This window comes from Lissotriton helveticus, chromosome 4_2, assembly GCF_964261635.1.
Source record: "Lissotriton helveticus chromosome 4_2, aLisHel1.1, whole genome shotgun sequence".
In the NCBI taxonomy this organism is placed as follows: Eukaryota; Metazoa; Chordata; class Amphibia; order Caudata; family Salamandridae; genus Lissotriton; species Lissotriton helveticus.
The window spans coordinates 108377725-108391856 of NC_136064.1; positions in this window are offsets into that span (position 1 = coordinate 108377725).

A 14132-nucleotide genomic window follows, 5' to 3' on the forward strand; every position below is an offset into this window, starting at 1 on the left:
CTTTTCCATCTGGAACTTCTCCGCCGATCCGCTCTCTTTGGTCGTCATTGTGGTTTTAGTCGTAGGGTGAGTTACTGTCTGTACGGTACGCGTTGGTTCGGATCGCGCCGCTAGCCACCAATGTTAGACGGAGACCTGGAGGGTCGGCCGAGCACAGTGATCGCACAGACAGGTAACTTCCCCCCCACAGATGGACACCACACAAAGATCAGGGTAACACCTTTTATAGGCACTTCTGGTAGTAGAGTGGTACGATACAAGGCGATCAGGACACGATGATCCTCTCAATTCTAGTCTCTAGTAAGGGAAGGGGGTAGCGGGACAGTCTTGGTACCCACGGGTACGGAGGTGTAACGGTGATAGCTCACAATCCTCGAGCTCGGTGTTCGGATGGGTCAGACCGCGGCAGCGCCGGCAGGTCCCGAAGAGGTCGTAGGTGGCAACGGGCCGCGGCAGTGCCAGCAGGTCCCAACGAGGATGAAGGTTACAACGGGCCGCGGCAGCGCCAGCAGGTCCCACGAGAATGCAGGTTGCAACGGGCCGCGGCAGCGCCAGCAGGTCCCACGAGGATGAAGGTTACAACGGGCCGCGGCAGCGCCAGCAGGTCCCACGAGGATGAAGGTTGCAGAGGGCCGCGGCAGCGCCAGCAGGTCCCACGAGGATGAAGGTTGCAGAGGGCCGCGGCAGCGCCAGCAGGCAGGACAATAGTTCACAAGGCAGGGCTGTGGCAGCGCCAGCAGTCCGTCAAGGATGAGTTCGTCGCGGTGTCTCTCGACTCCAGGATACAACTCCTTCCTGTCCTGGGGCGGCCTCAGTTATAGGTCTGGCGCCCTTTGATGTCCGGACCCTCGCTCTTGGAGGTCGGGAGGTCTGGGATGAGGGAGTCCAGACACCCAGCAGAGGGGTGGAGCCAGCGCCCGAGGAGGCTGGGGGTGCTCGGCACCTGGCGGGGGAGAGCCATCGACACTTCTTACTCCCATTGACCTGCCAAGTGGTCCGTTCACCTCCTGGGTGGAGGGTGGTGCCGGGATGTCGGGGCCTGGCCAGGCCCAGGGTTGGGGTCGGGCTGAGGCCGCGCGGCCGCGTGGTGCCGTGTCCAAGATGGCGGCTGGGCCGGGCAATGGTGCTGACGGTGGCCCGGGCCCTGTCCTGCGGGGAGGGAGCGAGCCCTTCATGTGGCCTGTCCAACAATAGGGAGTGCAGAGTGCATAGGGAATGGAGAGTGCATAGGGAGTGGAGAGTGCATAGAGAGTGGAGAGTGCATAGAGAGTGCAGAGTGGAGAGTGCATAGGGAGTGGAGAGTGCATAGGGAGTGGAGAGTGCATAGGGAGTGGAGAGTGCATAGTGCATAGGGACTGCAGAGTGCATAGGGAGTGCAGAGTGGGGAGTGGAGAGTGCATAGGGAGTGGAGAGTGCATAGGGAGTGGAGAGTGCATAGGGAGTGCAGAGTGGAGAGTGCATAGGGAGTGAAGAGTGCATAGGGAGTGAAGAGTGCATAGGGAGTGCAGAGTGCATAGGGAGTGCAGAGTGCATAGGGAGTGGAGAGTGCATAGGGAGTTGAGAGTGCATAGGGAGTGGAGAGTGCATAGGGAGTAGAGAGTGGAGAGTGCATAGGGAGTGGAGAGTGCATAGGGAGTGCAGAGTGCATAGGGAATGGAGAGTGCATAGGGAGTGGAGAGTGCATAGAGAGTGGAGAGTGCATAGAGAGTGGAGAGTGCATAGGGAGTGGAGAGTGCATAGGGAGTGGAGAGTGCATAGGGAGTGGAGAGTGCATAGGGAGTGGAGAGTGCATAGGGAGTGGAGAGTGCATAGTGCATAGGGACTGCAGAGTGCATAGGGAGTGCAGAGTGGGGAGTGGAGAGTGCATAGGGAGTGGAGAGTGCATAGGGAGTGGAGAGTGCATAGGGAGTGCAGAGTGGAGAGTGCATAGGGAGTGGAGAGTGCATAGGGAGTGGAGAGTGCATAGGGAGTGCAGAGTGGAGAGTGCATAGGGAGTGAAGAGTGCATAGGGAGTGCATAGGGAGTGAAGAGTGCATAGGGAGTACAGAGTGCATAGGGAGTGCAGAGTGCATAGGGAGTGGAGAGTGCATAGGGAGTGGAGAGTGCATAGGGAGTGGAGAGTGCATAGGGAGTGGAGAGTGGAGAGTGCATAGGGAGTGGAGATTGCATAGGGAGTGCAGAGTGCATAGGGAATGGAGAGTGCATAGGGAGTGGAGAGTGCATAGAGAGTGGAGAGTGCATAGAGAGTGCAGAGTGGAGAGTGCATAGGGAGTGGAGAGTGCATAGGGAGTGGAGAGTGCATAGGGAGTGGAGAGTGCATAGGGAGTGGAGCGTGCATAGGGAGTGGAGAGTGCATAGTGCATAGGGACTGCAGAGTGCATAGGGAGTGCAGAGTGGGGAGTGGAGAGTGCATAGGGAGTGGAGAGTGCATAGGGAGTGGAGAGTGCATAGGGAGTGCAGAGTGGAGAGTGCATAGGGAGTGGAGAGTGCATAGGGAGTGAAGAGTGCATAGGGAGTGAAGAGTGCAGAGTGCATAGGGAGTGCATAGGGAGTGGAGAGTGCATAGGGAGTGGAGAGTGCATAGGGAGTGGAGAGTGCATAGGGAGTGCAGAGTGGAGAGTGCATAGGGAGTGGAGAGTGCATAGGGAGTGGAGAGTGCATAGGGAGTGGAGAGTGCATAGGGAGTGGAGAGTGCATAGGGAGTGGAGAGTGGAGAGTGCATAGGGAGTGGAGAGTGCATAGGGAGTGGAGAGTGCATAGGGAGTGGAGAGTGCATAGGGAGTGGAGAGTGCATAGAGAGTGCAGAGTGGAGAGTGCATAGGGAGTGGAGAGTGCATAGGGAGTGGAGAGTGCATAGGGAGTGGAGAGTGCATAGGGAGTGGAGAGTGCATAGTGCATAGGGACTGCAGAGTGCATAGGGAGTGCAGAGTGGGGAGTGGAGAGTGCATAGGGAGTGGAGAGTGCATAGGGAGTGGAGAGTGCATAGGGAGTGCAGAGTGGAGAGTGCATAGGGAGTGGAGAGTGCATAGGGAGTGGAGAGTGGAGAGTGCATAGGGAGTGGAGAGTGCATAGGGAGTGGAGAGTGGAGAGTGCATAGGGAGTGGAGAGTGCATAGGGAGTGGAGAGTGCATAGGGAGTGGAGAGTGCATAGGGAGTGGAGAGTGCATAGGGAGTGGAGAGTGGATAGGGAGTGCAGAGTGGAGAGTGCATAGGGAGTGGAGAGTGCACAGGGAGTGGAGAGTGCACAGGGAGTGGAGAGTGCATAGGGATTGGAGAGTGCATAGGGAGTGGAGAGTGCATAGGGAGTGCAGAGTGGAGAGTGCATAGGGAGTGCAGAGTGGAGAGTGCATAGGGAGTGGAGAGTGCATAGGGAGTGGAGAGTGCATAGGGAGTGGAGAGTGGAGAGTGCATAGGGAGTGGAGAGTGCATAGGGAGTGGAGAGTGCATAGGGAGTGCAGAGTGGAGAGTGCATAGGGAGTGGAGAGTGCATAGGGAGTGGAGAGTGCATAGGGAGTGGAGAGTGCATAGGGAGTGGAGAGTGCATAGGGAGTGGAGAGTGCATAGGGAATGGAGAGTGCATAGGGAGTGGAGAGTGCATAGGGAGTGGAGAGTGCACAGGGAGTGGAGAGTGCACAGGGAGTGGAGAGTGCATAGGGAATGGAGAGTGCATAGGGAGTGCAGAGTGGAGAGTGCATAGGGAGTGCAGAGTGGAGAGTGCATAGGGAGTGGAGAGTGCATAGGGAGTGCAGAGTGCATAGGGAGTGGAGAGTGGAGAGTGCATAGGGAGTGGAGAGTGCATAGGGAGTGGAGAGTGCATAGGGAGTGGAGAGTGCATAGGGAGTGGAGAGTGCATAGGGAGTGGAGAGTGCATAGGGAATGGAGAGTGCATAGGGAGTGGAGAGTGCATAGGGAATGGAGAGTGCATAGGGAGTGGAGAGTGCATAGGGAGTGCAGAGTGGAGAGTGCATAGAGAGTGCATAGGGAGTGGAGAGTGCATAGGGAGTGGAGAGTGCATAGGGAGTGGAGAGTGCATAGGGAGTGCAGAGTGCATAGGGAGTGGAGAGTGGAGAGTGCATAGGGAGTGGAGAGTGCATAGGGAGTGGAGAGTGCATAGGGAATGGAGAGTGCATAGGGAGTGGAGAGTGCATAGAGAGTGGAGAGTGCATAGAGAGTGCAGAGTGGAGAGTGCATAGGGAGTGGAGAGTGCATAGGGAGTGGAGAGTGCATAGGGAGTGGAGAGTGCATAGGGAGTGGAGAGTGCATAGTGCATAGGGACTGCAGAGTGCATAGGGAGTGCAGAGTGGGGAGTGGAGAGTGCATAGGGAGTGGAGAGTGCATAGGGAGTGCAGAGTGGAGAGTGCATAGGGAGTGGAGAGTGCATAGGGAGTGGAGAGTGCATATGGAGTGGAGAGTGCATAGGGAGTGGAGAGTGGAGAGTGCATAGGGAGTGGAGAGTGCATAGGGAGTGCAGAGTGCAGAGTGCATAGGGAGTGCAGAGTGGATAGGGAGTGCAGAGTGTATAGGGAGTGGAGAGTACATAGGGAGTGGAGAGTGGATAGGGAGTGGAGAGTGCATAGGGAGTGGAGAGTGCATAGGGAGTGGAGAGTGGAGAGTGCATAGTGAGTGGAGAGTGCATAGGGAGTGCAGCGTGGAGAGTGCATAGGGAGTGCAGAGTGGAGAGTGCATAGGGAGTGCAGAGTGGAGAGTGCATAGGGAGTGCAGAGTGGAGAGTGCATAGGGAGTGCAGAGTGGATAGGGAGTGCAGAGTGCATAGGTAGTGCAGAGTGGAGAGTGCATAGGGAGTGCAGAGTGCAGAGTGCATAGGGAGTGCAGAGTGCATAGGGAGTGCATAGGGAGTGGAGAGTGCATAGGGAGTGGAGAGTGGAGAGTGCATAGGGAGTGGAGATTGCATAGGGAGTGCAGAGTGCATAGGGAATGGAGAGTGCATAGGGAGTGGAGAGTGCATAGAGAGTGGAGAGTGCATAGAGAGTGCAGAGTGGAGAGTGCATAGGGAGTGGAGAGTGCATAGGGAGTGGAGAGTGCATAGGGAGTGGAGAGTGCATAGGGAGTGGAGCGTGCATAGGGAGTGGAGAGTGCATAGTGCATAGGGACTGCAGAGTGCATAGGGAGTGCAGAGTGGGGAGTGGAGAGTGCATAGGGAGTGGAGAGTGCATAGGGAGTGGAGAGTGCATAGGGAGTGCAGAGTGGAGAGTGCATAGGGAGTGGAGAGTGCATAGGGAGTGAAGAGTGCATAGGGAGTGAAGAGTGCAGAGTGCATAGGGAGTGCATAGGGAGTGGAGAGTGCATAGGGAGTGGAGAGTGCATAGGGAGTGGAGAGTGCATAGGGAGTGCAGAGTGGAGAGTGCATAGGGAGTGGAGAGTGCATAGGGAGTGGAGAGTGCATAGGGAGTGGAGAGTGCATAGGGAGTGGAGAGTGCATAGGGAGTGGAGAGTGGAGAGTGCATAGGGAGTGGAGAGTGCATAGGGAGTGGAGAGTGCATAGGGAGTGGAGAGTGCATAGGGAGTGGAGAGTGCATAGAGAGTGCAGAGTGGAGAGTGCATAGGGAGTGGAGAGTGCATAGGGAGTGGAGAGTGCATAGGGAGTGGAGAGTGCATAGGGAGTGGAGAGTGCATAGTGCATAGGGACTGCAGAGTGCATAGGGAGTGCAGAGTGGGGAGTGGAGAGTGCATAGGGAGTGGAGAGTGCATAGGGAGTGGAGAGTGCATAGGGAGTGCAGAGTGGAGAGTGCATAGGGAGTGGAGAGTGCATAGGGAGTGGAGAGTGGAGAGAGCATAGGGAGTGGAGAGTGCATAGGGAGTGGAGAGTGGAGAGTGCATAGGGAGTGGAGAGTGCATAGGGAGTGGAGAGTGCATAGGGAGTGGAGAGTGCATAGGGAGTGGAGAGTGCATAGGGAGTGGAGAGTGGATAGGGAGTGCAGAGTGGAGAGTGCATAGGGAGTGGAGAGTGCACAGGGAGTGGAGAGTGCACAGGGAGTGGAGAGTGCATAGGGATTGGAGAGTGCATAGGGAGTGGAGAGTGCATAGGGAGTGCAGAGTGGAGAGTGCATAGGGAGTGCAGAGTGGAGAGTGCATAGGGAGTGGAGAGTGCATAGGGAGTGGAGAGTGCATAGGGAGTGGAGAGTGGAGAGTGCATAGGGAGTGGAGAGTGCATAGGGAGTGGAGAGTGCATAGGGAGTGCAGAGTGGAGAGTGCATAGGGAGTGGAGAGTGCATAGGGAGTGGAGAGTGCATAGGGAGTGGAGAGTGCATAGGGAGTGGAGAGTGCATAGGGAGTGGAGAGTGCATAGGGAATGGAGAGTGCATAGGGAGTGGAGAGTGCATAGGGAGTGGAGAGTGCACAGGGAGTGGAGAGTGCACAGGGAGTGGAGAGTGCATAGGGAATGGAGAGTGCATAGGGAGTGCAGAGTGGAGAGTGCATAGGGAGTGCAGAGTGGAGAGTGCATAGGGAGTGGAGAGTGCATAGGGAGTGCAGAGTGCATAGGGAGTGGAGAGTGGAGAGTGCATAGGGAGTGGAGAGTGCATAGGGAGTGGAGAGTGCATAGGGAGTGGAGAGTGCATAGGGAGTGGAGAGTGCATAGGGAGTGGAGAGTGCATAGGGAATGGAGAGTGCATAGGGAGTGGAGAGTGCATAGGGAATGGAGAGTGCATAGGGAGTGGAGAGTGCATAGGGAGTGCAGAGTGGAGAGTGCATAGAGAGTGCATAGGGAGTGGAGAGTGCATAGGGAGTGGAGAGTGCATAGGGAGTGGAGAGTGCATAGGGAGTGCAGAGTGCATAGGGAGTGGAGAGTGGAGAGTGCATAGGGAGTGGAGAGTGCATAGGGAGTGGAGAGTGCATAGGGAATGGAGAGTGCATAGGGAGTGGAGAGTGCATAGAGAGTGGAGAGTGCATAGAGAGTGCAGAGTGGAGAGTGCATAGGGAGTGGAGAGTGCATAGGGAGTGGAGAGTGCATAGGGAGTGGAGAGTGCATAGGGAGTGGAGAGTGCATAGTGCATAGGGACTGCAGAGTGCATAGGGAGTGCAGAGTGGGGAGTGGAGAGTGCATAGGGAGTGGAGAGTGCATAGGGAGTGCAGAGTGGAGAGTGCATAGGGAGTGGAGAGTGCATAGGGAGTGGAGAGTGCATATGGAGTGGAGAGTGCATAGGGAGTGGAGAGTGGAGAGTGCATAGGGAGTGGAGAGTGCATAGGGAGTGCAGAGTGCAGAGTGCATAGGGAGTGCAGAGTGGATAGGGAGTGCAGAGTGTATAGGGAGTGGAGAGTACATAGGGAGTGGAGAGTGGATAGGGAGTGGAGAGTGCATAGGGAGTGGAGAGTGCATAGGGAGTGGAGAGTGGAGAGTGCATAGTGAGTGGAGAGTGCATAGGGAGTGCAGCGTGGAGAGTGCATAGGGAGTGCAGAGTGGAGAGTGCATAGGGAGTGCAGAGTGGAGAGTGCATAGGGAGTGCAGAGTGGAGAGTGCATAGGGAGTGCAGAGTGGATAGGGAGTGCAGAGTGCATAGGTAGTGCAGAGTGGAGAGTGCATAGGGAGTGCAGAGTGCAGAGTGCATAGGGAGTGCAGAGTGCATAGGGAGTGCATAGGGAGTGCAGAGTGCATAGGGAGTGCAGAGTGGAGAGTGCATAGGGAGTGCAGAGTGCATAGGGAGTGCAGAGTGGAGAGTGCATAGGGAGTGCAGAGTGCATAGGGAGTGGAGAGTGCATAGGGAGTGCATAGGGAGTGCAGAGTGCATAGGGAGTGCAGAGTGGATAGGGAGTGGAGAGTGGATAGGGAGTGGAGAGTGCATAGGGAGTGGAGAGTGCATAGGGAGTGGAGAGTGGAGAGTGCATAGTGAGTGGAGAGTGCATAGGGAGTGCAGAGTGGAGAGTGTATAGGGAGTGCAGAGTGGAGAGTGCATAGGGAGTGCAGAGTGGAGAGTGCATAGGGAGTGCAGAGTGGAGAGTGGATAGGGAGTGCAGAGTGCATAGGGAGTGCAGAGTGCATATGGAGTGCAGAGTGGATAGGGAGTGGAGAGTGCATAGGGAGTGGAGAGTGCATAGGGAGTGGAGAGTGCATAGGGAGTGCAGAGTGGAGAGTGCAGAGTGGAGAGTGCATAGGGAGTGCAGAGTGGATAGAGAGTGGAGAGTGCATCCCCTCTACTTCTCTTCTATGGACACTTGTACTTCTTCTACTTCTCCACCAGCACAGTGTGTGCTTCCACTCGCCCGTGGCACTGGAGACTGAAGCACAACCTTTTTAGGGTGACAACCGTCTAGCTGGTCATTATGGACACTCTTTCCAGTTCTGTACTTTTATGTGATCACACTATGCATTATGGGGGGTGTAGTGTTGTTTTGATTCCATTAGAACACAGCTGAAAACAATGATTTGTAGATAAAAACTCTAGTCCCACTAAATCTTGGAAGTGCTTATTCACACACACACACACATGCATGCACGCACATATGCAAACACACTCTCTCTCCCTCAACAGGTGCGCTACCTCCTCACAAGCACGGACAGCAAGCGTCGCCTTAATGTGCCACCCCAGCACGGTTTAACCCCCTCAGCTGTCAATTGGCCGTCTGTCACGTGACACCTGCAAACCAGACTCTGAATTTCTTCAGTGAAATCCAGTAGGGTACAATAGGTCTTACATTTGCAAGAGATTAAGCTGTTGGCAATGTAAATGACAATGCCATTTATTTATCTGTTTTCAAAACCAACACATAAATAAAAATTTTGTCATTTACAATGCCAATAGCTCTAACTTTGGCAAAGGCGAAACCGTTGCATTGTAAATGCTTGTTTTTCCATTTAATTACTGTGGCATTCTGGATATAAACAGCCCTTATTTCACAGGCCAATTTTCCTTTGGTGTTCATGCTTTCCAAGCATTGGCCTGTGAGATGATGTTCAGAGATTAGTTTTTCATGCAGTGCTGGGATTGCAAGCTATATAATAATCATGGTATGTTCCTTTAAGAAATGAACAGTTTGTGAATGATTATAGATACTAGCCAGAGTCACTCAAATGGAGTTTGATTTGATTCCTCAGTGTGTGACTCGCGTCCCTTTTTCCTGCAGTATCATGTATTCATTCTCTCTGTTTGGGCAACGTTTAGGGGCATTTTAAAACAAAATGGTGTGTGAAGAGCAGAGCTCTGTGTTGAAGAGCGCCCCCCTTCCTCCCCACCGACCCAGAGGTTAACTGGCATGTAGGTGTGAATGTGGCCGGCCAGGAGCAGGCCCACACTGGCTGCCGAGGCCCCCTGGGATGGGCCTGGCACCTCTGCCGCCAGGCAGGCCCAGCAGCTGATTGGGACTGGGGTGGGGATGGCAGGGGACCGTATGTTATCTTCGACCCCACTTGTCCCCACCGCAGCTCGTGTTTGCTGTGCTTACAATGCATGTTTATCCTTCCGCCATGCGTTCTGGCGTCCCCCATGCCAACTCTTAGCCGTTTCCTCCTCGCGCTGGGTGTTTTCATACCGTCTGTCATGAGTGTGCTTACAACTGCAATGCTTAACCGACAGGCACAATTATGCCTGCCGACCATTGTGCAAATGGAGGCACGTCTTTGCAATTTTTCCCCTCAGGGCATTTTATTAATATTGTGGGATTGGAGTCGACAATCTGCAGACTTTTTCCCACAGTTCCTTGCCAGGGTTTGTTGCATTTGTGTCGTTGCCAACATTTACGGTTTCAGATTGTGTTTCACGCTCCTTTCATGTGCGTGCCAGCCCAGGACACGCACGTCAGTCGTGGTCGCATCGGTCCAACCTGTGACGACAAGGGAGGTAGTGACGACAAATGGCCCCCTCTCGCGGCATGTCTCCACTGGCGTAACGAAAAGTGAGGGGGCTCCTTGCACGGTACTTAGGGGGGCCCCTCTGGGCTCAATCAGGAGCTCTCCCGGCCAGAGTTCAGTGCTGAGCGGGCCCCTTGGAGCTAGGGGCCCCCCGCACCGCGTGGGCTGCGGGGGCCTGTGTTACGCCCCTGTATGTCTCGCTTGTTTCTTTAAGGTGTTTCTGCTGTGTTTTCTGACTGTTGCTTGAGTCCTGGTGGTGGCAGGCACCACTAGCCCCGGTGGTGGGGTGCATTACTGCCTGGCCGCCCCTAGGCCACAGACTTTAGGCACCGCTGATGTCAGCCGCCCTTAGGGAAGGCACAGCCAGCTTGTCAACGTCTCCATTGTTCTCACCCTGTGTGTCTGATGCTTCTGCGGGTGGCTTCTCCCTGGGCCGTGATGGTGGTTACTTGCACCCCCTGGTGTGCTGTGTGGTTGTCTGGAGCAGCTGCGGTAGCCAGAGTTTACCTGCATCCTTTGTGGTTGAATCTGTGCTTTCCTGTTCAAGCTCTGGGCTCCCCACCAGGCCGCCCCCTTTCCCGCACGCAGCCTGTGGTTCTTTTCTCTCGTGACCATTTGGTGGTGTTATTTCTGTTTTAAGGCAAGTGTCCCTCGTTTAATATAGCTTCGATAGCGCTCCTTTTGTCCGTTTTGCTTTGAAGTGATGCTGAATAAGTGAGAGTCTACCACTAGTTCACAAAGTTTGTAGGCTTGCACGTTGATGACCCACAATGCATGGGCAGCGGACATGACGTCACGCACCCTTTGATAGCTGGCAGTGCAGTCACTGGGTTGACTCCTTGCCACAGCTTTAGGGGTAGATGTATCAAGCTTTTTTCCTGTCGCAAACGCTGCGATTCGCAAAATAGCAGCGTTTGCAACAAGAAAAACGGGAAATGAGATGTATCATGCAAAAAGTTTCCAATATTAAGGAATCGCAAATTTTGCGATTCCTTAACATTGCGCAAGCATTTAAGGAATCGCAAATTGCGATTTCTTAAATGCTATGTATGAAACATTTCATTTTAGCGAATTTTGGCAAAGAAATCGCAAATTACCACCAACTTGTAGTTGGTGGTAATTTGCGAATTCTTTTAAAAATGCACTTTTTGAAAATTCTAAAGGTGCCATGTGACGCTCATACATGCCCTTAGGGCATGTATGTGCGCCATATGCGCACACATGTAAATTTCAGGGGTGCAGCAGGGTGTCCTTATGACACCCTTGCACCCTTGAAATTATTCTCAATTTGCGATTCGCAAATTGCGAATCGCAAATTGAGAATAATTTCACATTCATTCCTATGGGCCTCCTGGCCCATAGCCATGAATGGGAAATTATTCCTTAATTGCGATTAGCAATTTGCTAATCGCAATTAAGGAATTTTAAGAAATCGCTAAAAAATAGCGAATTTCTACATACATCCCAATTTACAATTCCCAAATAGCGATTCCTTAACAATCGCTATTTGGGAATTGCAAATGATGGGGATGATACATCTGCCCCCTGGCTTCCTGTTTGATGATGAAGTGTAGGGGAAGGGGGGATGGAAACTGCAAAAGGTAAACAGTCCCCCCCAACCCCTCCCTTTACTTGTGTTCTTGCTTTTGGTTGGGTGAAATCTCTTGCCAGGGTAGATAAGGCACTAAAGGGCAAGCCAGGCAGTAGTATCAATGATACAGAACAGTGGTTGGAGTGCATTGTAATTATTCTGCAATCCAAAGACCTACATATTTGCAAATTACTGTCCTAATTCCTGACATTTTGGGATACTGTACGTGGTACGCATTACATGCTTGAGGCTATGGGGCCAGTGCACGTGTGCAAGATATATGCCTGGGAACCTGTATACGTATATATGTGTGTATACGTATATATATGTTCTAGTTGGATAATGGAGAACGGCATTATGGTCGTATATTGGTATTTTGGGGCTTACGGTCCTATATTGGTATTTTGGGTCACAGCAATAATCCACGAGGCATGGGGATTTTAAAGTTGCATCAGATCACTGCAGTATCATTTTGGGAGCATTCTTTTTGTTGAGTTGGTATTTAAATACTTGTTTTAAAGGCAATCATGTTTTTTTACAACTGTAATTTTCAGATTATATTGCAGTATTTTTGGTTTGTAATTAAAAGAACAGAGGGCACATCTTCATATCTTTTAGTCGGTGGGCATGATGGCTGGCGCCCCTGTTTTTTGGGTGCTGTTTTAAAAATCTATTTTGTCTGCAGAGTTTTGTTTCTCAGCTACTATATGCAGTGTTCATCTAGCAGTGGATCTCCTGATTGTAACACTTGTATAGGTTTCATGTCCTTGATGGGTAACATTATTTTGATTGTTCAAAGGTATTATCATGCTCTAGAAGGGAGTCTTACTGAGGGCGTGTCTCTGTTTCCCCTCAAATAGATAACAGAATAAGACCAGAGTCTTATGCGTTGTTTCCAGCTCACTGGAACGTAGGCTGATGAGAACTCATGGCCACACACAACCAACAAGACATACACAACAGACAGGCCTACAGCAAGTGTATCTATTGTACCGTGCAGGATGGCCATGGCTCCCTTCCACTCTTGCAAATGTGAAAGTGCAGCACACATCTGTGATGACACCATACCAGAAGTGTGGCACACCGTTTGTACATGCTCCAATGCAGAACACACTTTACATCACCATGACATAAGTAGCAACAACTAGCAGAAACCATGTACCATCAACCTTGAGGGTGCACACCTCCCACCTCAATCACCCGCTGGCTGCATATATCGGCACTCTTGATAGAAACACTATGAAAACCCGACTGCAACCGGATCGTTAGAGTGATGATGTTCAGTCAAAGACATCTTAAGAAGAGGGATGTCAGCTATAGCATGCACCAGCAATAGTTAACATTGAATGTTCACTCCTTCTATCCCCTTCTCAAGTATATGGTCCACCACGTCCACCACCACCATGTCCACCACGTCCATCACCATGTCCACCACCACCATGTCCACCACCACCACCACCACGGCCACCACCACGTCCACCACGTGGCCACTACCATGTCCACCACCACCACGTCTACCTCCACCACCACTACATCCACCACCACCACGTCCACCACCACCACGTCCACCACCACCACGTCCACCACCACCACATCCACCACCACGACCACCACCACCACATCCACCACCACCACCACGACCACCACCACCACGTCCACCACCACAACATCCACCACTGCCATGTCCAGCACTACCACATCCACCACCACCGCATCCTCTACCACGTCCACCACTACCACCATGTCCACCACCAACACCACCACATCCACCACCACATCCACCACCACACCCACCACCACCTCCACCACCACGTCCACAACCACCACCTCCACCACCACGTCCACCACATCTATCACATCCACCACCAATACGTTCACCACCACCATGTTCACCACCACGTCCACCACCACCACACCCACCTCCACCACGTCCACCACCACCACATACATCACCACCACGTCCACCACCACCATTCAAACCACATCCACCACCACGTCCACCACCACCATTTCCACCACATCCACCTCCACATCCACCACCACCATGTCCACTACCACATCCACCACAAGGCCACCTCACTCTATGTATCCATCGCCCTCACTCTATCCATCGCCCTCACTCTATCTATCGCCCTCACACTATCTGTCGCCCTCACTGTATTTGTTGCCCTCACTCTATCTATCTGTCGCCTTCACTCTATCTGTCGCCCTCACTCTATCTGTCGCCCTCACTCTATCTATCTGTCGCCCACACTCTGTCTATCTATCGCCCTCACTCTATCTATCATCCTCACTCTATCTATCTATCGCCCTCACTCTATCTATCTATCTCCCCTCACTCTACCTATCGCCCTCACTCTATCCATCGCCCTCACTCTATCTATCTATCGCCTTCACTCTATCTGTCGCCCTCACTGTATTTGTCGCCCTCACTCTATCTATCTGTCGCCTTCACTCTATCTGTCGCCCTCAATGTATTTGTCACCCTCACTCTATCTATCTGTCGCCTTCACTCTATCTGTCACCCTCACTCTATATATTGCCCTCACTCTATCTATCGCCCTGACTCTATCTGTCGCCCTCACTGTATTTGTCGCCCTCACTCTATCTATCCATCGCCCTCACTCTATCTATCGCCCTCACTCTATCTGTCGCCCTCCCTGTATTTGTCGCCCTCACTCTATCTATCTGTCGCCTTCACTCTATCTGTCGCCCTCACTCTATATATCGCCCTCACTC